This window comes from Herpailurus yagouaroundi, unplaced genomic scaffold, assembly GCF_014898765.1.
Source record: "Herpailurus yagouaroundi ecotype Mexico unplaced genomic scaffold, PumYag 159, whole genome shotgun sequence".
In the NCBI taxonomy this organism is placed as follows: Eukaryota; Metazoa; Chordata; class Mammalia; order Carnivora; family Felidae; genus Herpailurus; species Herpailurus yagouaroundi.
The window spans coordinates 71,284,982-71,309,096 of NW_024412400.1; the positions used below are offsets into that span (position 1 = coordinate 71,284,982).

General features: G+C 41.2%; 1 protein-coding gene across 1 annotated transcript in view; it reads left to right on the forward strand.

Annotated features, from left to right (window-relative positions):
• KCNMB2 (potassium calcium-activated channel subfamily M regulatory beta subunit 2) overlaps nt 1-24,115 on the forward strand; it is a 239,503-nt gene that overhangs the window by 93,912 nt on the left and 121,476 nt on the right. The window lies entirely within an intron of this gene.

The window sequence follows — 24,115 nt, forward strand, 5'->3', positions numbered from 1 at the left end:
TAATACTAGCCTCATGAAATGTGTTCGACAATTTTCCCTTTTTCTATTTACTAAAATAAAAACTATCTATTTCTTATATAAGTTTGGTTCTCATCTGTGAGACGGGTTGAACCTGGAGGCTGTAGGTTATAGAACTAACCAATTCTTTTTTAAGCCAATTTTAACATTTTATTCATTTCCAGAAATGTATCCATTTTATTTCATTCAAATTTACTAGCATGCAATGATTTACTATGTTCTTTTTATTTTTTACTATTTTTCTCCTTTCATTCCAGACTTCAAGTATTCTCATCCTTTAAGTAGTCCTGCCATAAGTTGGTTTCTCTTATTTGTCTCTTCAGAGAAGCAGCTTTCGTTTTATCTATGCACACTTAAAAAAAAAAATACTTCAAGCTGAGAGACAATAAAAGCATCTAATGTCAACACGTGAGGGACACTGCTAAAATAGTTGTAGGAAAATGCATAGTTTTGAATATATTTATCATAAAACAAGAAGAACCAAAAACTTAAACTGAATATTCAACTCAAAGGAGCAATGGAGCAAACCCCCCAAAATAAAAGAAAATAATGAGATTAATGGCAAAAATAAATGAGATAGAGGAAAACAAGAAGTAGCTAAAATTGGCAATTTTTTTAAAGTGCTTTTAGATATATATATGACTTTAAGCTGTAGACCAAAAAAAAAGTTGTTTGCTTTCATTGTTTTGTTTTTACAATGTTGAGAATTTGGTGAGGAAAATCACAGAGGCAACCTGTTTCAATCAGCAAAAGGTGAAGTGGAGCTTTATTACCGTACTTACTGAAAGATGTTGTGCCCTACTCGTTGCGAGAGTAGCTCTATATTCAACCCAATGGGTTCAGTGTTTGACTCTGCCACTTTGCCGTGCAATCGCACTCAGGCTCTCGAAACCTGCTTTCTCGTTTGCAAGTGGGGAGCATAATGGTTTCTACCTCAGAGAGCGGTCATAAGAACTAAATGGATAAAATAAAGTCTATCATGTGCTTAACATAATGTTCAGTAAATGTTAGCTCTTGGTGTATGGGTCTTAGTAAACTGTATTATATTTACACACCCCTTTCCATGGAAGAGAAAATCTTGGACAAACTAAGAAAGCATGCTCGAGTATTAATTTTAATTCTCCCATAAATGTGATAGCGCTGTGTAAAGAAGATACCCAAATCCAGACTGGAAGTGGTATGATGTGGCTTCGGAGCACGAGTGAGAAATTCAGTGGCAAAGATCTGGTGCAGAATGATCTCTGGGTTTCACGCACACAGAAGTAGACAGTGGGATGGGGAAGAATATACCACAGCCCTAGCCCGGATGGAGTGCTGAGAAATCGAAAGAGAAAGCTTTTTAGAGCGACTGTGAAAGAACTATACACCTGACCAGGTCAGCAAAGCGCCTCCCTTGTTGATTTTCCCAGGAGCTTTTCCAGCCTCTTCTATTCTATACAGAATTCTCAGGAAAACACAAAATAAGACAGAGAGAAAATGCGGGAAGTGAGACAGCCCCCCAGAAGCAGTGACAGTACTGTTGTTTACTGATCTGAGGAGCGGGCTTTCCAGAGACGCAGGGAGGATATGAGTCCCTGGACTCCAGGCGTGCCAGGTATAGATGCCCTGCTGGGCCCTCAGTCCTGGGAGCCAACTTCCAAAGACGCTGCCTTGGTCCTTTGAGGCTTTCCCCAGAGCCCCAGGCTGCAAAGTTATTTTTGTAAAGTGTGAGAGCTTCCTGAATTTCACAACCTACCATCAGAATTCATGTTCCTCCAGGGGAAAACAGGAGGTCTGCATCCCAGCAGCTGTCGGCCCCCTTTAACAGGAGCTGGAAGGGTAATGAAACCAAGGGGGACTGGTAGGTTCTCATAAAGGAGGCCCACAAAAGTACGTTGTTACCATTTTGAAACCGGCGGCAATGGTCTCCTATCCAGACATGCAAACGTGATAAAAGCAGGCTGACATGTAAACATGACCTAGAATGTTCCAACTAAGACCTCAATTATATTACATTAATATAAATTAGGGATCCATGTTTAATTTCTTCTGAGAGATCTTCACAGTCTACTAAATGCAAATAGAACTCTATTTCTGACAACTAAACTCCAGCAGGAATAAAAGCCAGGAGTTTCCAGAAGTGATTCTCTAGGAACCGTCAAGTTCTTTTCTTTAGTAGGTTAATAAGCATTAATGCTATTGAATGCGGAAATGAAATGATACTGCTATAAAGTGGAAATTACCACCTGAGAATTCATCTTGAATAATGGCATTATAGCATATGTCAGGAATGTGTTCATCAGTCTAACAGAAAAGGTGACAGGGTGTTCTGGCACCCTTCTCAAGGAATGCTGTACTCGCCTCAGCCCATATTCGAAGCCTCATGTGTGAGCTTTAAATAGCAGATATCAAAATGATTAAAACGTGCCTTCCTTGGAGTGAAGGAGACAAGCAGCGTGCTCAGCTGAAGGCATTTTAAAAGGAGCTCGGTAAAACCCAAATGCAGAGGCGAGCCTCTGAGGCTGCACTGGTTTCATACCCACTGCATACTGGCCTCTGCTGTTTGCCTGCTAACTGCTCTCGGTCTCTTGGTTGTCACTCCATCTCCGCAAAATGCAAAACTAAGGCTCAAAGGGTAGAAGCAACTTGTCCAAGGCGACAGGGCCAGGGCCTGGCAGAGGCACTTACCCATTCTAGAGCCCTCCGGCGATGCTGCCCCCAAAGGGGCCCACACCACAAGGGACAAGGCCTCGGAATTCATTTGTGTGGGTTTGTGGAGTTCAGCCCTCATTGCTCTGCATCTTTGGAAGATGTGAGGGTTTGTCTTTAGTTGCAAGTTCTTAGTCACTCCAGCTTTGATTCCAGGTCTCTTGCTTTCAGCCTAGGGCTTAGACTTTGGAGGTGGACTGACCTGGAAACAAACCCCACCCCTGCCCCATGTGACTTGGATCAAGCTAGGTCATCTCTCTAAGCCTTGGGTTTTCACCTGTGAAATAGGGGTAGTCACCTACTCCACAGGAGTCCATTTTCAAATGGGGTAACACATAGCAAGCTTTCCATCAATGAGTAAGGGCTGCTGTCATAGCTGTGGCCTGTCATCAGCGAGGCTGCTCACTTCATAATTAACATATTGTTCCATCCTCTCCCAAGTTCTTGACCTTGCCCTGGCCCCATTTTAACATTAATCCCATCTTGGAACTGGCATTTTAGAACCCCATCATTCATGGAAAGAGTCTAGGAAAGAGAAATTAGCAGAGCAAGAGAAAAAAAGAGGGAATAGAAGGAAAGACAGCCACCATTGGCTCCAAACCTTAAAGCCTTCTCAAAAAGATGCTATATTCCTAGCCCACTTCTCAAACTTCTCAACTGCACACTTTAAGAAACAGGTTTTCCTCATGCTACCAAAGTGCTGGTGCAGTAAGCTGCTAGTCTGCTCATCCCTGAGGAATTTCAAAGATGTCCATTCATGAATAACAAATAGACCTACATTATCACATCAAGGTAAAGTTACTTCATTATAGCCTCTCTTTCTTCTGACACCCAACTGGAAAACCTACCTTACCAAATACTCCAAGAACATTTTTCTAGCCTCTGTGCCAATCCCTTTCTTCCATTGTTTTCTCTTTCTTCTGAACATCTGTGTCACATTCTCTAGCAGTGGTTTAAAAGCTGAATCTCTTCACGGACTACTTGATGTGAGGTTGGTTGCCTCCCAGTCTAGATGGAATGCATGCCAGACAAAGGGAAACCAAAGGCCAGAGGGCCATTCCTTCTGCCTCTGTCCCTTCACCCCAAGCCTCCTGTAACCAGCGCTATACCATACACATAGCATATTACTCAGCAAATGCTGCCCAAAATAATAAGCTTAAAGGACTGCTCAGACAACTATACCAAAGCTTCGCATATGCCCAGAACGTTATCTTCCTGAATTAAGACACCTTCACTAAGTCCGGCTGGCATGCACAGTACTGAGTGAGTAGGAGTCACATGCCGGGCAGACAGCTCTCACCCCATCAGACTATGTGAACGCCAAGTTACTTCATTAGGCAAATGCCTGAGCTTGGGCCTTGACAGAAATCCCATAGTGAAGTGAAGCAGCACTCAAAAGACACTCATTTCCTTCCAGCCCCTCCTGCTAAAGGATCTTTGCAAGGCAATAGACTAAGGATGTTTTTACCATTTCAAATAGCAAAGTCAGTTCATGCGTGAAGCACTCACTCTGGAATTCTGTGCATGTTTCCAGAATGGAGGCCAGATCTGATGTGACAACTGCCAGGTGAAAATCACAGAAGCATAATATTATGCAATTTGATTTCAAGGCAGAATGTTCTAAATCCTCAGGTTGCCAGCCAAACAAAACATCTGTGAATAACAAACCCTCATTTAGACATGGGTCCCTCACCTTTAAATATTTAAATGAATGTTAAAGCTCTCAACATGTTTCTGAAAACTATAGTTCTTAAAAGTTCAAATTTCTCCAAATAACAATGTTAGTCAAGTTTAATGTAAATTTCATACAGCCTTAAAATGCTAGAGCTCAGATATCCACAAAATATTATTTGGTGAAAATCTCTCTGTTTACAGTAAAGAAATTGAGACTTAGAGGGACATATGGCTTGTCAAAGCTTACCACATCAGCTAATATCAGAGCTAAATGTGGCCTCAGAGTTGGTCAATACTATGCTCCACAGCTCAGTTTATCGGTCCACTCAGATCCATTGTGCATACCACGTGGGCTTTGTGAACAAGCAAATCAATCTCTCTTGAAAGGAGTAATTCCTATTTCATAGGGAAGTTATTTTAATTAAACACGACATGTGTATGTAGAAATGGTCCATCATAATACTTTATAAATGGTAGCCATTGCTAGGATCATTATCATTACTATTATTACTATCCAACCTGCTGCCCTCTAAGCTTCACATAATTTCCCATCAGATTAGTCAGGCTCACTGTGTTTTTAAGAATCCCCTTCTGAGCAGTGAACAAAGCCTAGAACTGATGTTCCCACGATTAGCTAGGGTTCCAACAAGTTTAGGATAAGCCCCTGAGCACTAATCTCTTTACCAAGTCTTTACCAAGTTACTTTCCCCTCTAGCCTATGGAAGCCTCATGGCCAAGTAGAAAGAGTATTTGGTTTTGAACCAGACAGTTCTGGGTCTTAATGTAGCTCTGTCACTTATTATGTGGTTGACCTTGGATTACTTAATTTTTCTGATCTTTAGTTTTCTCCTTGAGGGAGTAGTATCTACATTGCAGAGAATGTACAGAAGATTAAATAATGTAGTGACATCACCAAGATGGCAAAATAGGTCATTCCTGACTCTCTTCCCCTTATAAGAACAACTAACAACTATTCAAGAACAACACACCTCTGAGAGAATCCTAGAAAATGAGACTGAAGCAAGCTACACACACATCCCACAAAGATCAAGACAGACTGCATTAGAAGGGTGAGAGAAGCGGCTATACATTGACCACACTGTCCCTCCATCAGGCCAGCACAGCACCAGAAGAGGTATCCCTTGAGCCTCCAGCTCTTCTAGTGAGAAAAAGAGAACCCATGGGAGGTGCACATTTCCCAAGCATTAGGGTCTTTATTGGGGAGCCCCTAATTTGATCTTGCACTACTGGGATTGCAGAGGAATCTGCAAGACTCAACCACTGGGAATCACTGTGAGAGAAGTGGGGAGGGGCTTGCAACAGCTCGTACAGGGATCTTGCCAGAGCAAGTACAAACCTGCAGAGCCCAAGTGGTGATCCAGCAGCTTTGCTCATCTGAAGAGCCAAATGGCAACTAGGGAAACTATCAGGGTACAGATCTGCCTAATTCATATCCTCAAATGGGGAGTTTTGGTGGCCCTAGAGCCCAGTTTGCCCATGCCCAGGTAAGGAGCAGAGTCACAGCCTCACTTGCCATGAAGAGTACCTTTCAGCCTCATCTGACCAGGAGAACTGGCAACAACTTCTGGAAGTTGTGTGCCTCAGCAACACAAGCCAAGAAGTGGATAGGCAGAGTTGATCACCCCACAGCAAAGCCAATTCTGGGTGTGGAGAATTCCAGTGTTATGCACAAGCAGAGGGATTAATTCATAGCCAAGGAGGAGGGTAGCTCCTACTCCCACCCCCCAGAATTGTAGCCAGTTTGGGAAAGAGAGTAGCCTAGAGCAGCCCCTCCCCTTTCTGCCCAGGCCTGGGAACTGAGGCATAGCCACAACTGCTGTGGAAAGTGTCTTCTGACCCCATCTGACCAGAAAAGGTGGTGACAAGTCCTGGAAACTGTGCGGCCCAGCAGTACTCAAACTTAGAGAAGGGCAGCAGAGCCATTAGCTTGCAGAGCAAAGCCAGTGGCTCTGTTTGGCCATAGAACTTGGAGTACAGGTCAGCATGAGTTGAGACAACAAAAAAGCTTTATTGGCTTTAGATTGCTTCTCCCACTATGGCCAGGCAGAGAACCTAATTCACAGACCTACTCATTGCTGAATATAGCCCTTAGCCTGTCTGATTGGGGAACCTAACCAGAGCATACAAGAAACTGTACAACTCACCCAACAGCAATGCTTACAATGGCACTTGACACAGCTCATGGCTTCCCCCATCTACAGAGCAAAACCAATGGCTTTACCTGACCAGGATATTCAGTATACACTCTGGCCCAACTTGGGCCCCCAAACAATAAGCTGTATAGGCGGCCCTGGATCCCCTCCTGCTACCCTGCCAGGGTAAGAGGCCAATTTATAGCCCCACCTACTACTAAATACAGTACTCTGTCACAACCATCTAGTAAGACTAACCAGAAAATCCAGGTAACTGTGAAACCCATCCTACAGCCTCACTTGGGTAGGGAAGCAAGCCAGCAGTCCTATCCCAATGTTCTCATACCCATCCTCCATTCCTGTCCTCTGAGCTCAAGTAGTTCCCTTGCCCAAATATAGAGATCATAATAGCAGGTCTCACCCACCCAAAGACATTACCAGCAGACACACCCTGAATGGCATAAACCCTATCATGGTAATTGTTTCACAATATATGTCAATCAAACCATCATGCTCTATGCCTTAAACTTTTACAGTGATGTAGGTCAGTTGTTTCTCAATAAGACTGGGGTAAAAAAAGAAAATAATGTGTGCAAAATTCTTAGTACACCAACTGACAATGGCAGGCACTCAATAAAACCACCATTGTTTCCCTATCCCTGTGAGAAGACTTGGTCTTGGGTTCTAAACTATTACCATCACCACTTGAGTGCTGACATGATGCCCAGCTCAGTTGTCTGAGAACAAGCTCTCACCAGGGCCCTTTCCCAAAAAGGACTGCATGGAAGCTGGAAACAGCTACCCACTTGACTCTGAGCATCACAAAAGCTTAGAAATTCTGGCAGCAAGCCTCTCATGGCTGACAAGACTTTCATCCTGGCCAATGCCGTAGGAACAGCGCGTCTTAGTTTGTTTGGGCCACTGTAACAACAGAAAGTTATTTCTCACAGTTCTGGAAGTTGGAAGTCTGAGATCAGGGTGCCACAACATGGTCAGGTGAGGATCCTTTTCCAGGGTTCAGACTTCTTGTTTTGTCCTCAACATAGTAAAAGCAACTAGGGAGCATTCTGGAGCCTCTTTTATAAGGGCACTAATTCCTAATCACCCCCCAAGTGCCCCAACCTCTCAATAATATCACTTTAGGGGTTAAGTTTCAACATAAGAATTTGGGAGGACACATAGACCATAACACAGTTATTACCTATTCTAATGGAGGTTAAATGTTAAATATCTTTTATGTATAATCACGAATTCTCTAATAGAACCCATGGACTGGTTTGAGGAATCTTATTTTACAGCTGAGCAAACTGAGGCACAGAGAAGTTAAAATGACTTCCTCAAGGTCAAAGAGGTAATAACTGGCAAGGCCAAGACTCCAAAGCCTGTTTGGAGTCTTATGTCACCCAACCCTGTTGCATCTTATACACAATGCCTCACAATCATAGATCAAATCAAACCCACACCCAGCATCTGAGGACCCGGTGAGACCCATTACAATATTGTGTTTCCTCAGACAGATCCTTCCATCTCCCTCAGTGGCATTCCATTGTCCCCTCAAAGTGTTATGAACTTACAGTGCTTTATATCAAGGATTGATGGTCTTTTTCTGTAAAGTGCCAGACACTAAATATTTTAGGCTTTGTGGGCCACACAACCTCTGTTGCAACCACTTTGCTTTCACAATGTAGTGTACAAGCAGGCATAAACAATACATGGACAAGTGAGCATGGCTGTGTTCCAGCAAAACTTCATTTACAAGAACAAGCAACTGCCGGATTTGGCCTATGGGCCATAATTTGCCAACCCCTGCTCTCCATGCTTGCTGCTCAAAGTATGGTCATAGACCGTAAACACCAGCATCATCTTGGAGCTTGTTGCAAAAGCAGAATTTTGGATCTCACCCCAAATCTACTGAATCAGAGTCTGACTTTTCAGATGATCCCCAGGTGATTCATGTAGGCATTAAAGTGTGCAACTCATTGAATACATCTTATCTTCAACTCATTGAATACATCCTATAGTCCAAGCACTATTCCAGGCACAAAGCATACTTGGTCTATAATGTTCACAACATGGCACGATGGCTGCTATCATCCCATTTTGCAGACCAAGAAACAGAAGTTCAGAGAAATTAAATAAGTCAAGAAGATAACAGCACTGAGATTTTGCTCAGAATTTTAAAAATCTATTATTGATATTCATCTCAGAAATGGTATGATCAAGGCCACGCGGTATTTCAGAGACACTAACTCTGAATTATAATATTTTTTTCATCATTATAAGCACAGGTTCTTATTCTAAAGGATTTAAAGTATTGCCTAGTCATAGAAATAAATTTTCACTCTCCTATAAAATCATAAAAATACAATACCCTTCACATACTGTCCTTTACTCAACTTTACCTAACATCATAAACTCTTCAGAGGGCCATATTATTACTCAGATGGTATTTTTATATTTATTCATTTTTAAATTCCTCTTCAAAATTTTTCTTAAAAATTTGAGGTAACTTATAAACACATAAAATAGAAGATAAAAAAATGAAATAAACAATGATATAGATTATTGAGGGCTATAAAATCTGCCCAAGGATGAGGACCATATACAAAACGTATATCAGAGTCTTATACCTTTTCTGTGGCATCTTACTCCAAAAGTGAAACCAGTGCTTTATTATCTGTTACATAATACAGTGAGGCCAAACTTGGGAAACACTTGTTTATCAAGCATATCATTTAATTTCTATTTGTTCACATATGAAAAGTAGATAATATCTCAGAAGTGGTATCAAATAAGAAATATGAAAACATTATATCTCATGCCCAACATTAGTGAAATAAAATTATAATATTTCAATCACTATAATACTGATATGAAATATAATATTGTCATAATAACCAGCATTTGTTGATCATTTGGTGTACTAAGACCTCTGCATTAACTATCTCATTTGATCTACACAACAACCCTAAGTTACTAAAACTAACCCCATTTAGAAATGATAAAATGGGTCTAAGAGAAGTTAGGTTAACAAAATACAAAATAAAGACAGATTACTTTTCATTCCTTAAGTTATTCATATTATTAGAAAGATTGATTTTATATAATTTCTCTCTAGGGACCTAACTGATACTTAAAGTGGCATCAGTGCATAAAAAGATAACACCATTACCTCACTGTGCATCACACAGGACTTTTAGAGTGGAAGAGCATTTAGGCTTTCCCTGTGGGCATCTGGGAATGCTAGTTATGGGAGAAGAGGGTCAACATCGGAAGACCACTCTGGAGACAGTATATGGAGAGCTTTATAAGCCATACTAAGGAGTTAGGGAACTTTAATGTATGACATGATCAGATTGACATTTTAGGAAGATCTCTCAGGCCACAGAGAGAGGGTGGATTAAAGGAGCAGAAGATGAGTAAAGAGACCAACTGAGAGGCTTTTGCACTACTCTGGGTGAAACGCTGTAAACATTCAAGTACAAGGGATAGGAGGGATAGTTCTAAAGTCAAACAACCTGGCCATTCACTCTTGTTTGCTACAGGATGGTTTTTTTCCTCTCATCAAGAATGCCTGAATAACAGAATCATGGTAGTGGGGAGCATGGAAGTAGGATATAATGATTGGTCTATTTGCTCTGTAACTATCAGGGATCCTTTGCACCCAGAGGATTGAGAAAGTCTTCCCAAACCCTGAGATTTATTTCCTTTACTGCCCCTAATATAAACCTCCCACAGATAAAAGAAAACAAAAAGAAATCGCATTGTCATGTAAACAATAGTGGCTTCCTTCTTGGAAAAAATAATGGAAGAAAATTAATGTAGCATTAGATTAAGCTCTATTAGTATAATTATACAATGGCTGTCCTAAAGAGATATGTCATGCAGACAATCTTTATTGTCACAGAAAACAGTCTATACAAAAGAACAGAGGAGATGATTTTAATAAAACATTTTTCCCTAAGCAAGAAATGTGATTCATGTATCATATATGAGAAAGGATAGCTGTTTGATATAAAATGGAACTGTGACCTTGCTGTAAGAGTGTTCATTACTTAATGCCACTGAAAATAAATTAATGGACTCCCAAAAGGTATGAAATGCATTCTGCTTTGTGGCATTTGTTTGCTTACAGAGAAGTTTAAGAGGGATCTTCTCATGTGATTATTTAAACAAATTACTTCAAGGAATTCTCAACCACCTTTGAGGTTTTGCCAAAGGACATTTCTCATAAAAAGAATTCATCTACTAGGGAAGTGATACAAGTGAAGTTCATGTGTGTCACTCACAAATTCAATAATTTGTGCTTTCAAATACAGCCGTAGCTATTTTTTTATTTTTCTAATCAAATTCAACATTTTTTAAAAGCTGAGTTGTGAGCTGACAACCCAGCAAATGAATGGATTCCTTTTAAAGTTTTGATTTGTACTCCAAGTCTGAACTCCATACGTGACAGTAAAGCTCTTTATCATATAGAGTCTCCGTATCTTGTTTCTGGCCTTTCAAAATCACATACCTTATAGCTCCTTATCTTTACAAGCTACTTTATGGTTTATAAATTGATTTTACATCTCATTAAGATGTTTTCAATGACCTTGAGGTTAGATAGAACAAATATTGGTATTATCATTAGGCACAGGAGCAATTTTAGTTTCAGAGTATCTAAGTGACTTGCTTAATAACAGAAACATCTGATTGCTAGCAATAGAACAGCAAACAAAACAGGCAAAGTTCTTGCCCTCAGAGAGTTTATCTTCTAGAGAATATTTGTCAATATATGCATGAATATTTAATCTAATGTCAAGACAATAACGATGAGACTGAAATCACACAAGTCATCTTTCTCAGATCTAAGCCTTTCTTAGCATCTTTCCATCAGTATAAGTCCAATTGAATAGCTGTCCTAGGACATTATTCCCCATTAAGCCTTTCAAGTAGGAGTCCAGCTAATCCTAATGGCCCATGGAGCAGCCATGTACATCTCTACACTTTAGCCCTACTTGTCTATTCAATGTAGATGTTCATGTGTCATTGGGGAGCTGCAGACCAGGGAAGTAGATGTCAGTGTTCCAGAAAGGTTACTTAAAAATGTGGTTTGTGGACTCAAGAGAATGGCAATTACCAGACGCAAGCATGGTTCACTGAGAACAAGTCAGGCAAATCAGATCAACGTTACTGGCATCTGCAACAAGGTCATAAAAGGGGTAAGTGAAGATGATGCTCGAGACATATTATGTCTACGTTTTAAGAGCTACCTCAAGTCGTTTTTTAGGAATCAGGTGGTGATAAACCCATCAATAAAAATTTCATGAAGAACGTTAGTGAAACAAACATGTAAACAAAACATCTTTGTGAAGAAACATGGCCCACATGGCAATCTAGTTAGGTGGATTTCAAGTTAGCTAAATAAACCTACCTAAACATCATGGCCCATTGTTCAGTTCACAGGAGGGAGGCACAAGGGAAGGCCTCAATCCTTGATCATGGTCAGTATTTTCCACAATTATTTAAATGAGAAGGTCAATAAAATCCTAATAAAATTCCCACATGAAAAAAAGTCTGAGAGGAAAAGCTCATGTACATGTTGGAGGGCCACCATCAGAAGCTTACTTCACTTCTAAGTGTAGGCTATAAGTCAGTTCCAAAACCTGTACCGAATGCCCACCATAACTAAGCCACTGAAGAATGCTGAGGGTATCATCCCTGCCCTTCAGGCATTCCTGTGAGGAGACACTGAGGTCCCCATTATCATCCTCTCATGAGCTGACCTGTATCCCCCCAAAAAATCATATGAAGTTCTAACCCCCAGTACCTCAGAATGTGACTGCTTTTAGAGACAAGATCATTCATGAGATAATTAAGTTAAAATAGGTTATTAGGGTAGGTCCTAACCCAAGCTGACTGGTGTCCTTATAATAAGGGAAATTAACACACAGATGCACACAGAGGGAAGACCATGTGAAGATAAGGGAGAAGATGGCCATCTACAGGCCAAAGAGAGAGGCCTCAGAAGAAACCAACTCTGCTAGCATCTTGACTTCTGACTTCTAACCTCCAAAACTGTGATAAAATTTCTGATATGTATGCCACCCAGTCTGTGGTACTTTGTTATGGAAGCTCTAGCAAATTAATATAAACCTCTGTCAGAACCTCTACTATCCCAGGTCTCTGGTCCCCAAAGCCCCACTCGAGTATCAACCTTCCTGCCCAAAGTTCCCTTCCTTTCCCACCCCCAGGGTTGCTGCTCCCCCAGGCTGATAGAGCAGCAGCCTCCAGGGAAATAATTACTGTGAAAACTATTGAGGAAGAGGGTCCTCTTTTGCCATTGAGAGCTTTCAAGGAAGGAAAGAATGTATATAGTCATATAAAAATAACATTACACATCGATCATTCATGCTGAGTTAAATAGGACATAAATAGTTAAACTGACATAAATATCCAGAACATAACCCATTCATAAGACACAAATCTTCCCTTTGAATTTGCCAACTCAGGTGTCTATTCATTCACTGAATGTTTATTTACTGACCCCTTGCTCTGCACCAAGCCCTCTGCTAAGTCCTTTTCACATTTATCACTTCATAGAATGAAGTGTAGGGGCATATCAAGAGGAGATGGGGGCCTGGGGACAAGCAGAGCCTCCCAGGAAAATGGAAAGTTGTTGAGGGAGTCAAAGGCACAGAAGGGTCCACAGTGTCTTCAAAGAAAGGACAGCAGCTTGCCATGGCTAGAGTAAAATGTGTATTGAACACTGGAGCAGGAGAGGAGGTAAAGAGATATATAGCAGTGGAGTGTAAGACCCGTTTCTGCCACACTAAGGAGTTTTGGACTTCATGCTGTACATAATGGAGAACTGACAGATGTCTTTTAAGGAAACAAGACCTGTGACTATCTTTAAAATTCTAACCCTGGCAGAAACAAGGTTAGATGGAAGTGGGAAAGGAGAAGTGTCAGGGGGCTGAGTTAAAAAGTTCTTTAAAGACATGAAATAATGAATCTCATTACTCATGAGGTCCTGAAGTTATGAATCTTCACAATCCAATAGTATTGCTCCAGTGTGTGTGTCTGAATCACAATTCCAACATACAGGTGTGTGAACACTGCATATTTAAAAGCTGGCCCAAATTTAATTCTGTTCACTAGTACTAAAAATAAAGCTACTATTACTATGTCTTCCACTCTTCAATAGCAAGTTATTAGAATATTAAATGGTTTACATATTACCAGGGTAAAAAAATGCTTAAGATTTCATAAAATACCACATTTCCATTACCAAATCACAGGAGCAGAGGTTCATTTTTCCCTTAGTAGTGAAGCTCTCCTCTCCAGGTCCAATTCATAAAAAGACATTTACATAGCTTAGTGGGGTTTTTCTCTCTTGCTTCTGCTTTTTATGAGAAGAGAGAAGAAATAGGAAAGAAGTCCAAATCAAATAGAAAATTAAAGCCAAGGCAAAAATAAAATAAAAATCCCCAATGACTGGGGTAGTGAGTAGGGTGGGTGGTGTGATAGGAAAAAAAGGAAACCACAAGGACTTGTAGGAAATATCTCTTTCAAATATAAATGAAGATGGATAGACACGTGACCCACAGGGGACTACAGACCACTTCCTACTTTATAAATAGCAGCTGCCACTTTGTGCTGCATTCCTAAAATAGCCTGCTCGTCACTAAACAGAGGAGAGAGAGGGAGGGTTAAGTGTGGAGGTTGTGAAGGTAATAAGTAGGAATGTTGAAACAGGAATCCTGTGCAGGCTGAGGGATGTCATGGGCACCTGCAGTGACCAGCGGGAGTGGAACTTAGTCATAGAGACAATACTACTGTAATTCAACTACTATTGGTTGAGCCCTTACTGTGTACAACATGGTGTGCTAAATTCTACAGGATTCAAAGAAGAATGAGAAGCAATTCCTGTCTTCCAGGGACTTCTCATTTAAGAGGCATGACTAGGCAGGAACAGCAACACTTGAAATACCAGGCAGGATAGGATATCCATCATGAGATATAAACCTCTAGGTTCTGGGAGTCAGAGGGACAAAGGAAACACTTGAAGGATTTGGAAAACCATCATGGGAAAAATCATGTTTGAGTCCCTCCTATTTAAAGGATGAATAGGATTTTAAGAGGTAGGAATGGGCATGTGCAGTAAATGGATGCTGTGTCCCAAATGGAGGGCAAAGAGGCAACAAAGCACAGAGATAAGGCAGAGAGAGCACATATGGATACTGCTGAGAGAAGTTTTATTTTTTGATTTTTTTGATTCTTCTAGACTTTCTGAGCTTTCCCACTGGAAAGTTAAGGACATAAAATGGGTATTACTCTATCCTCACTCACCTGGAGCCAAAAACATCACCACTACCAATAGATACTTACTTGGCAAAGAAAAAGAAAATTCATCGCCAAGAGAGTCTCAAAGCAGACTTTAAACCATTCCCTGCTCCAGCAATCCTCAAGGGCAGGGTAATTCTCTGTTGGTGGAGAGAAGTTCTGTCCTATGCATTATAGGATGTCTAGCAACATCTCTGGGCTCTACCCACCAGATAAAGAGAATAGGGACTAAAGAAGCAAGGAATGTTAAATAAAAGAAAATTTTAAGGTTGAAGACATCTTAGAGGTAGAACAACAACAACAACAACTAACAATTTAATGCTACATGCTAGTGTTCTAAGGGCTTTATTATTTTTATGTTAGGTAGATTCAAAATTAGCTGAATACATCTACCCAAAGATCATGGCCCACTGATGGGCCATGGGAGGGCTACACAACAGAAGATCTCAGTCCTTATAAACTAGGTACAACTATTATCCCCATTTTACCGGTGATAAAACTAAAGATCAAAGTCCTATAGTTCTTAAGTTTTGAATCCGAGATTTGAACCAGGTCATCTGATTCCCAGCCAAAAAGCATAACCACTCTGCTGTATTGCTTCTAGTCTAAGGGCAGCTAATTTGCTAATCTGCTAAGAAGGAGGGGAAGATTAAGGAGGTGATAGGACTTTCCCAAAGTCACCTGCCTATTGGGTAACTTCTCTGTGGTTAAAATCTAGGTCTTGTGGCTCACTCTTCAGATGTTTTTCTGCCTAGGGATGGATGCAAAGGAACCAGTTCCTCTTCCTGGGACAACTGTACGTAAAAGCAAGTAACAGGTGACAATGGAATTGCCTCTGGAATAAAAAGCAGTCTCAGATTCAATGTGATACTAGCATTAAAAGATTGGACCCCTGAAAGTCACCTGCCCGCCACATACCCCCTCTCTCACACACACCTGTAAATACACAGGCTACACACACACACACACACACACACACACACACACACACACACACACAAGAAATAGAGCACTTGGCCAATGTCATCTTGAACCCGTAGAAACCTAAAGAGAGTGTAAAAATGTCTGTGTTGGTTTCTAAAAACTTCTGGCCTGTTGAATGAAAATTTTCTTAGGATTCAAGTTTCCAATCCAGAGTAATTCTACTAAAATTCTAACTTCAAATACAAGAAGAGACACTTTTCAGCTGCTTTGAGGGCTGACATAAGATGTTTTGACTCTCTCTTAATTGTGCAACCTTGTGGCATTTAGAAAGAGAGAGGGTCCAAATACTCTACTGCTGCCCAACCTCTAGAGAGGCGGTCTGCCCACACATGACAGGTGCTCCCATCTGCTAGACAGAGAAAATGAGCAGTCTAGACTCATTATCTCATCCCCCAGTGTCTCAGAGCAGGAAGATCTGAGCTTAGGGAGAAAATACAGAATACAGACAGAAGGTGAAATTGATGATCCACAGCACAGTTTTCTGGTCAATCAAAAGGATGGGGGGTGGGTGCTTAATGAGGGACAGAAAAAAAGGCTATGCTAGCATGAGAAAATATGCATTTTAGCTACTTCACCTTGCTCTGGGTCTGTCCTTGTTTCCCCGAAAACAAAAAGTATGAGAACGTTTCTTTAAGTGTGCCTTTGTGAAATAGTAGTTTCCATGCTTATATATGAGCATTTATCATATCTGTGTGCTCAAGTTTAGTCAACATGTGATTCAATAATGTAATCACTGACAACACAGAAGCAGGAACTGGCAACACCACTCAGTTCATTGAGTAGTTATGGAAACAAAGACCGTGCATTTCCCAGGTTGTATGTACAGAGAGGTGTACACCTTTGCTAAGAGAGCTCATGAAGTCTGCTCTATTAATAAAAAAATACAATTATTCTTTCATCAATTTCTCCCTCAGTATGTTATCGGATCACTGGACACCATTCAGCTTGCTCCCCATACCATTTTTCTCTGAAGGACTGTAGCCCAGGGTGGCTGATGTGAAAGTATACCACTCTGGAAACAATCCAGTCAAACATGAAGTTTTATTGCCTTCATGCATCGGTCACCAAGCGCATTCTATGCGCCAGGACTATACTGAGCACTTTACATATAAACCGCCATCTCATCAACTCCTTACCATATCGCCATAAGGGGGTGTTATTGTTGTCTCCATTTTATAGATGAGGAAATGGGCTTAAGTGTCTTTTCCAGGAGTATGTGGTTAATAAGATTAGAACCCAGTTGTGTCAGACTTCAGAATTCGTGTTCTTAGCCACCATATACTACATATAACAAATACCTATTGTACACCCATTGAGCCACTATGCCAGCCTGCAAGGCTACTATGAGTAGTAATATCATCTTGGTCCTTAAAGAGCTTACAGTTGGGTTAGGAAAACCAATACATAAAAGAATGACTGCAATGTAACTGCTAGCCTAGAGGAACATAAAGACTCCTTATGGAAATGCAGAGCAGAGACACCAAATATGCACAAGGGTCTGTGCTAACATTGGTTTCATGAGTTCATATACCTATAGTGAAGTGCCTTTGTGAACAACATAAGATTTGTGCATGCTGAGGAAGATAACAGTGTATCTTAAATATTTTCAATATCATTAGCAAGATTTGGGAAATTCTTTAAATTCTTAGCAACTTTAATATTCATGTTGAGTCTTCACTTTCAGTTTCAACTCCTCCACTCCCATGATATGGTCCTTCATCCTATCTCAGCCACTCATTCCTAGGGTCACACCTCCAGGCTTGTCCTTCCCCAAACCTGCAACATGTCCATAATCTAAATTTGAAGCATCCAACCCTCTGACCACCACCTCCCATCTCCCCAGCTCATTTCCTCTTGTATCTTGCCAAAAACCATTGATGATGGTTTGATACAGATGCCAAGATCTCCAATTCACTGATCATACTACCCTTTCATTGTCTCTTGCCTCCATGTCCTTATTTCACGTGACTTCTCTCTTACCAGCTTGAAGTCCATCACCAATTTTTTTTATCATTCTTTCGCCTGCATCCTCAATTACCCATTTCCATTACTATGTTATTTCATCACACTTGGCAAAACCTCAACCCTGATTTAACCCTGATTAATTCAACTTTCTACTTACTCTTCACTTCTACTCATGCGGTTGAAAATAGCTGAATACAAACATACAACAGAAGATGGCCTCACTTTTTAATTATGACCATAAACTTCAAGTGGCATTAGGGCAAGCATGTTATGTCTTCTCCGTCTATGCCCAAGTGTAATATTCTTTCATTTGTTTTTTAATTTGAGACAGAGATCACGCAGGTATGTGCACACACGTGTGGGAAGGGCAGAGAGAGAGAGAGAAAATCTTAAGCAGGCTCTGCACTCAGTGCAGAGCCCAAGATAGGACTCTATCCCATGACTGTGGGATCATGACATGAACCGAAATCAAGAGTAGGAGGCTCAACCAATTTAGCCGCCCAGCCGCAAGTGTAATATTCTTCTATCCCATTTTATTATTTATCAACTCTCTCCCCCTAATGCTGCATCTTCACTCTCAGCTGATGATCTTACTTCTTACTTACTAAAAACAAAACAAAACAAACAAACAAAAAAAAAAACAGAAGCAACCATGAGAGAACTCCTTCAAGCTCCCACCTTCATACTTCCCCATTTCCTAGCACCTGTACTCCTAAGTCCTGCCTTCCCTTCTCTTGCTACATATGAGCTGTTTAGGCTTCTATGAAAGGCCAACCTCCACCCGTGGGCACTAGATTCCATGCCCAACCAGGACAGTGCTCCAACACTGCACCCTTAAGTTTTCTTCTTCATGGTACCTATACCATCACTTAAAGTCAGGCTAGTCTTCTCCAACCCTTCAAGAACATTTCTTTGATTCCACTTCCCTATAGGAACTGCCTCATTTTCCTACTTTCCTTCAATTAAAGTTCCTCTCAAAGTTTGTCTGTACTCACTCTCTCCAATTATTTTCTTTCCTTTCTCTCTTAAATTCACTTCATTTAGACTTTGCCCAAATAATTCCACCAATTCTTCCTTCATCTGTTTGTTAGATCAAAATATCAACTCTCAGGCCTCACCTTACTTGCATCTCAGAAGTATTTGATAGCTGATTTCATACTTCACACCTTCTTTCTTTGCTTACTTAAAACCACCATTCTCTAATTTCCTCTTTCCCCAGGGACCACTCCTTCCCAGTCTCCTTGGTCTATTCCACATCTCTACTACCACTCCTTTGCTCTTCTTCCATCCATTCCCTGGATGACTTACCCTAATATCACATCTTTCACATCTCACACATATCTGATGTGTATCTTCAACTTAACATTTTAAAACAAATGCCTGATTTTCTCCAAACCTATTTCATCCCCTTCTCAATCAATGCTAACTTCTCAGTTGCTTAAGCCAAAAGTCTAGGAGACATTCTTGACCTTTTGCTGAGTTCCTGCATCTAACCCATCAGTAAATCTGGTTGACCTTACCTTCAAAAATGAGCCAGAATCTGACACCATCACTTCTACCACACTAATCCAAACTGCCTGCATCTCTCACCTCAGTTATGGCAAGGCTCCGTGTTTCTGCCTTCCCTCCCTGCATTACAGTCTACTCCCAACAAGACGGTGACCCTGTTAAAAGGCAAGTCAGCTCATAACACTCCTCTTCTCAAAACCCACCTCTCCCAGAGTAGAATCCCAAGTCCCTACATGGCCTCCCAGGTCCTTCACAAGCTGTCTGCCACAGCCTGAACTCATCTACTGCTCTCTTTCTCAATCCAGTACATTCACCATGGTTTCTTTGCTATTCCTGGAACAGAGTGGCAGGCTCTGGCCTCACGGCCCTTCTCACCTGATGCTCTCCTTACCAAGAATGCCCTCCTCCCAGAATTCCACATGGCTCAACTATTCTTGGAAAGACTCTAGCCCCTCACAATTGTGATTGCAGGTCCTAAATTTTCCTCCTTTCCTACCTACTATGTGCCTTGAACAATTATCTTTCAATAATACACAACTTATGTATTTATTTTACTAATAATTATAATAGAAGGCAATCTCCACAAGGGCAGAGAATTTTTTATTGTTTTGAATCCTCAGCAGAACAGGTCAGCATGTGGTAGGTATTCAGCAAATATTTCTTAAATGTTGAATGAAGGACAAAATAATTTTAAAATATGATTTTGATGTATTTTTAATTCATTCATCATGTCCTATTATAAAAGCTATTAGTACTTAAAAGCCTAATGAGCCTTTTAATAAGCATTGGTAAAAAGCCTGATGTATTTAAATTACTGATTAGTAAACACTAGCCAGACTTCTAGAACCTGCTGAGGTTTAAAATAATGGATTTTATTCTTCTAAGTTGAATCAAATTAGGAACCAACTACCATGTTTCTGAGGGCACTCCAAGGAGATCAAGGTGAAGTTAAGTTTAGAAGTATGAACTGCCAATTTCCCACAGGGATTGATTTCTGTAGATGTCAGAACTTCTGCCACACCTGCTTGGGGTAGACTCAGGACAAAGCCCGAGCAAGGGCAAGTGTGGGTAAGTAAAGACTGCAAGTATCTGAGCACTTTTTCCTTAGGTTTTTTTTTTTTTTTTTTAAGTGTTTGCTTTAGTAAGTAGAAGTAATCTTTGATAGGTGCTCACACATTTTCTTGGAAAAGCTTATCTAAAAGTGGAATGGTCTGCTGTAGACCACTTCTGGAAACAAGAGAATAGACTCAGTTTAGGCACACCATGAACAATAGAGGCCAGGGTATAGAGAGTCCACAGCACCATTACAAAATGAAGAGTGATACTGAAAATTTCAGATCCAGTAGGTGGAGGAGGGTCTGGCCTCCTGTCAGGCAGGTAGGAGCATGCTAGTTCTCAGAGGCTTCTCTGTGTGGAATAACAATAATCATAATATTGACCATTTATGGACCACATATTGTGTGTCAGGTCTATTAGGTTCTTTACGTGAATCATCTCACAGATGTTCAAAACACATACATTATCCCCATTCTAAACATAAGAACACTGAGACTCAGAAAGGATCATCAGCTGCCTAAATTCACCCAACTAGTATGTGATAGGATCAGTATGCAAACTCAAGTCTCTTTGATCCCAGACCCATGTTAATGCTCCTATACTAGGCTTCAGCAGAGGTTTAGAAAAAGTGCTCAGGCCTGGAAAGGGAGGTTAGGGTAAGCAGGCCAGCATCATGCTAGGGCACAGTCCCCAGTAGGGAACTGGAAGCCTCTCAGGGCACAAGTCCAGCCCAACAGCTTGGACACACTGACATGAGTGACAAGAACTAGCCCAGTGGGCACACAGGACAAGGGCTTTACACCAGGCTTCGGGCTGCAGTCCAATTTTGGGCAGACAAATGTAGACAGACCGTGGAGACAGATGCACAGAGAGGTAAGGTTAGGGCTGAGGCTGATAGCAGGCTACCTCATGGGTTTCCTTTCTCCCTATCATCCTCCTCGTCCACCCATTTTTTTCCTCCAACCTCTACTGTTCTCTCCAAGCTCACCCTTTTGTCTCTTCAAAATGAGGGTCCTGGCATATTGTTCTTGGTTCTACCACCCCCTCCCTCCTGAGACCTCTCAGCTTCCCCTGATCACATCAAGTATCCTACCCCAAGTTTTTCATTAGCACCCAGGTAACAATAACCTATAGAGAGGCAAAACATAACCCATTTGAGGGTAAAGTAATCTCTCACAGCAAATGTCCTTCAGGCAGTCTGTGAGGTCTGACACAGCTCCTAGGTAGCAGAGTCAAAATGCTTATGCTTTAATCAATTTTCTCATGGTTTGTCTGACCCTCTTATTCCTGACCTTTCCATGCCAGGGAAAGATAATATCTCCCATTTGTTTAGCATGTTACAAAAACACTTCCAGCTGCATTATCTCACTGAATTTTTCCAAGAGTGCTGGAGGTGTTTTCCCTCAGGTCAGATGTAGAAATAGAGATTCAGAGAAGGTGAGTAGCTTAGTGTGGGCCACAGAGCTGTTCAGCATCAGGCAGCTATCAGAGCCCAGATCCAACTGCCCCCTTCACTACAGCCAAAAGAGAATGACTCAACCTGCCAGAGATGAGTAGGCTTCTTTAGCCTAATTTTCATTTCCTCATGATAGGACCTTTGCTCCCATTAATAGACATAAAATCAAATTAAACAAAACCATTGCCAGAACTTAAGAGTAGGAAATCAAACTCTCTTGTGCTGACATCAATTCATAGAGGGCTTCTTGGCACAGGGATTCTTCCCCATCCTCCATTTATTTGTAGTTTTATAAATGGTAGCACGTTTCCTGTGGATAAACACTGGAAGCCGTTAAGAAGAACATTTACATGGAGGACAACTTTAGACTTTGAACAATCAAAGAAATCAGAAGAATGGGGACAGTGGGATAGACAAGAGACAAGGAATGGGAAGGGGCTCTCACACAGAAACCCTGGCCCTGTAGGAAGTTAGGCCATGACTTCACCTGTTGTCTTCATGGGCAGCCTCTGTGTGGGACCAGATGAAGCACTACAGCCCCTCTCTCCTCCGGTGCCCATGTCCCCATGTGTTTGCTCTTCCCACCAGCAGCTCTGTGCTTCACTTCCCAGCCTTTTTCTTACAATCCTGGCCTATAGTCTATACACCATGTAGAGAGAACCAGGATTTATAAGAAGTTAGCCAAAAAGGCCTAAGAAAGAGGAAGAAGGTAGAAGAGAAGAAAACCTAGCAATACTACTCAAGAAAACCCAAACAGACTTTGTTTTGTTTATCTTCACAAAATGTGGCAGCCTAATAGGAATGACTGAGTAAAACAGGTTTGCTTTGGGAAACATTTTGTGTAGGCTGAGCACCTCATTTTTGACATATACCTGACCACACAGAGCCAGCAATACATGAAGACTCTGAAGACTGCCCCACCAGGGATTCTTCTGACTGCCTATGTCAGAAGGAGAAAAGGAAGATATGCTAATTCTTTTTGTATTCTATGTATCAGGCACTTGAGGGATTGAGGAAGGGGAGACAGACATGTCCTGGAATAATGTGGAGACATACAATGTCCTGTTGCCACAGGATTCCCTCAATTACTGGCATGACTATGACTTTCTCGTCACCTTACAGGACTCCATTTAAATGGGACCTGGAGACCTTTCCTGACACCCTTCCTTTTTCTCTATTAATCACAGCACTGTTTACGCCTGTCTTAACACTTAATAATCTGTAATTGTTTTGTTCACTCATCAATTTATTTGTCTGTTGGCTGGCTCCCCCAAAAGACAGAAGCTACATTAGCATGTCTACTTTCATTACTATGATGGGATATTATCGAGTAAGGGCTCAATTGTTATTAATAGTCATTCATTCCACTGATATCTCTGTCATAGCACCTGATTTTCAGTAGATAATCCATAAACCCAACTGTTCTCAGAGCCTACAGTCCATCTGAATGTAAGGACACATGAAAATATATGATTCTACACGAGGCAGTATGAGAAACATTATTTAGATACATGCCCCACCTCACACTGCCCCCCCCCCCAAAAAAAAGGAAAAAGCTGGTGAAGACTATGTTCAAGGATGTCTTGGGACTGGCAGGAGAGACCATACCACATTTCAGGATCTCTTGAAACAGGGGAGTTTTACCTAAATTCATACCCATCTACTCTGTCCCCTTTGACCTCTAGGGTTGACAGTTAAAATAAAGAGGACTAAAAATCAGAACAAATGGTCTGACAAGTACCTACAAAGACATAGATTTGAAAACTCCCTGCCGCAATGAATCCTGGGCTATGACCTCACCATTCCAGAGCTCCTACCATTTTATTGCGATGTATATTTTCCTCATTTCTTTCCAACAAGGAACGGAGGCAGGGCAGTTTAAAATGTCCCTATTCACAAGATGCTCTGTCCTTAGAAATGTCATCTAAAGACATTATTCACGGCTTTTCCCTCAAGTGGTTGGAAGAGAGCACAGAGTATGACCTTGGCATGAGACCATAGGAAAAGATGGACTGCAAGACCCCAAAGAGCTCTGAAGCATATCCATGCACACAAACCAGCAACTGATTGTTGGTCTCTCCCACTCCCACTTTTTTCTAAAGGAGACTGCACATATCCCCTAATCCCAATAAAGTCGAGGCAAAGCCTGTGGGAGAGAGATAAGGTTAGAGGGAGCTGGAGATGGAAGAAGGGTTGTGCCTTTTCTTTTAATCTAGCTCTACCAGTGCCTGCCTAGTGAGGCCCCAGAGGTGTCTTTAAGGCCTGTCTGTCTAGAAGCACACTT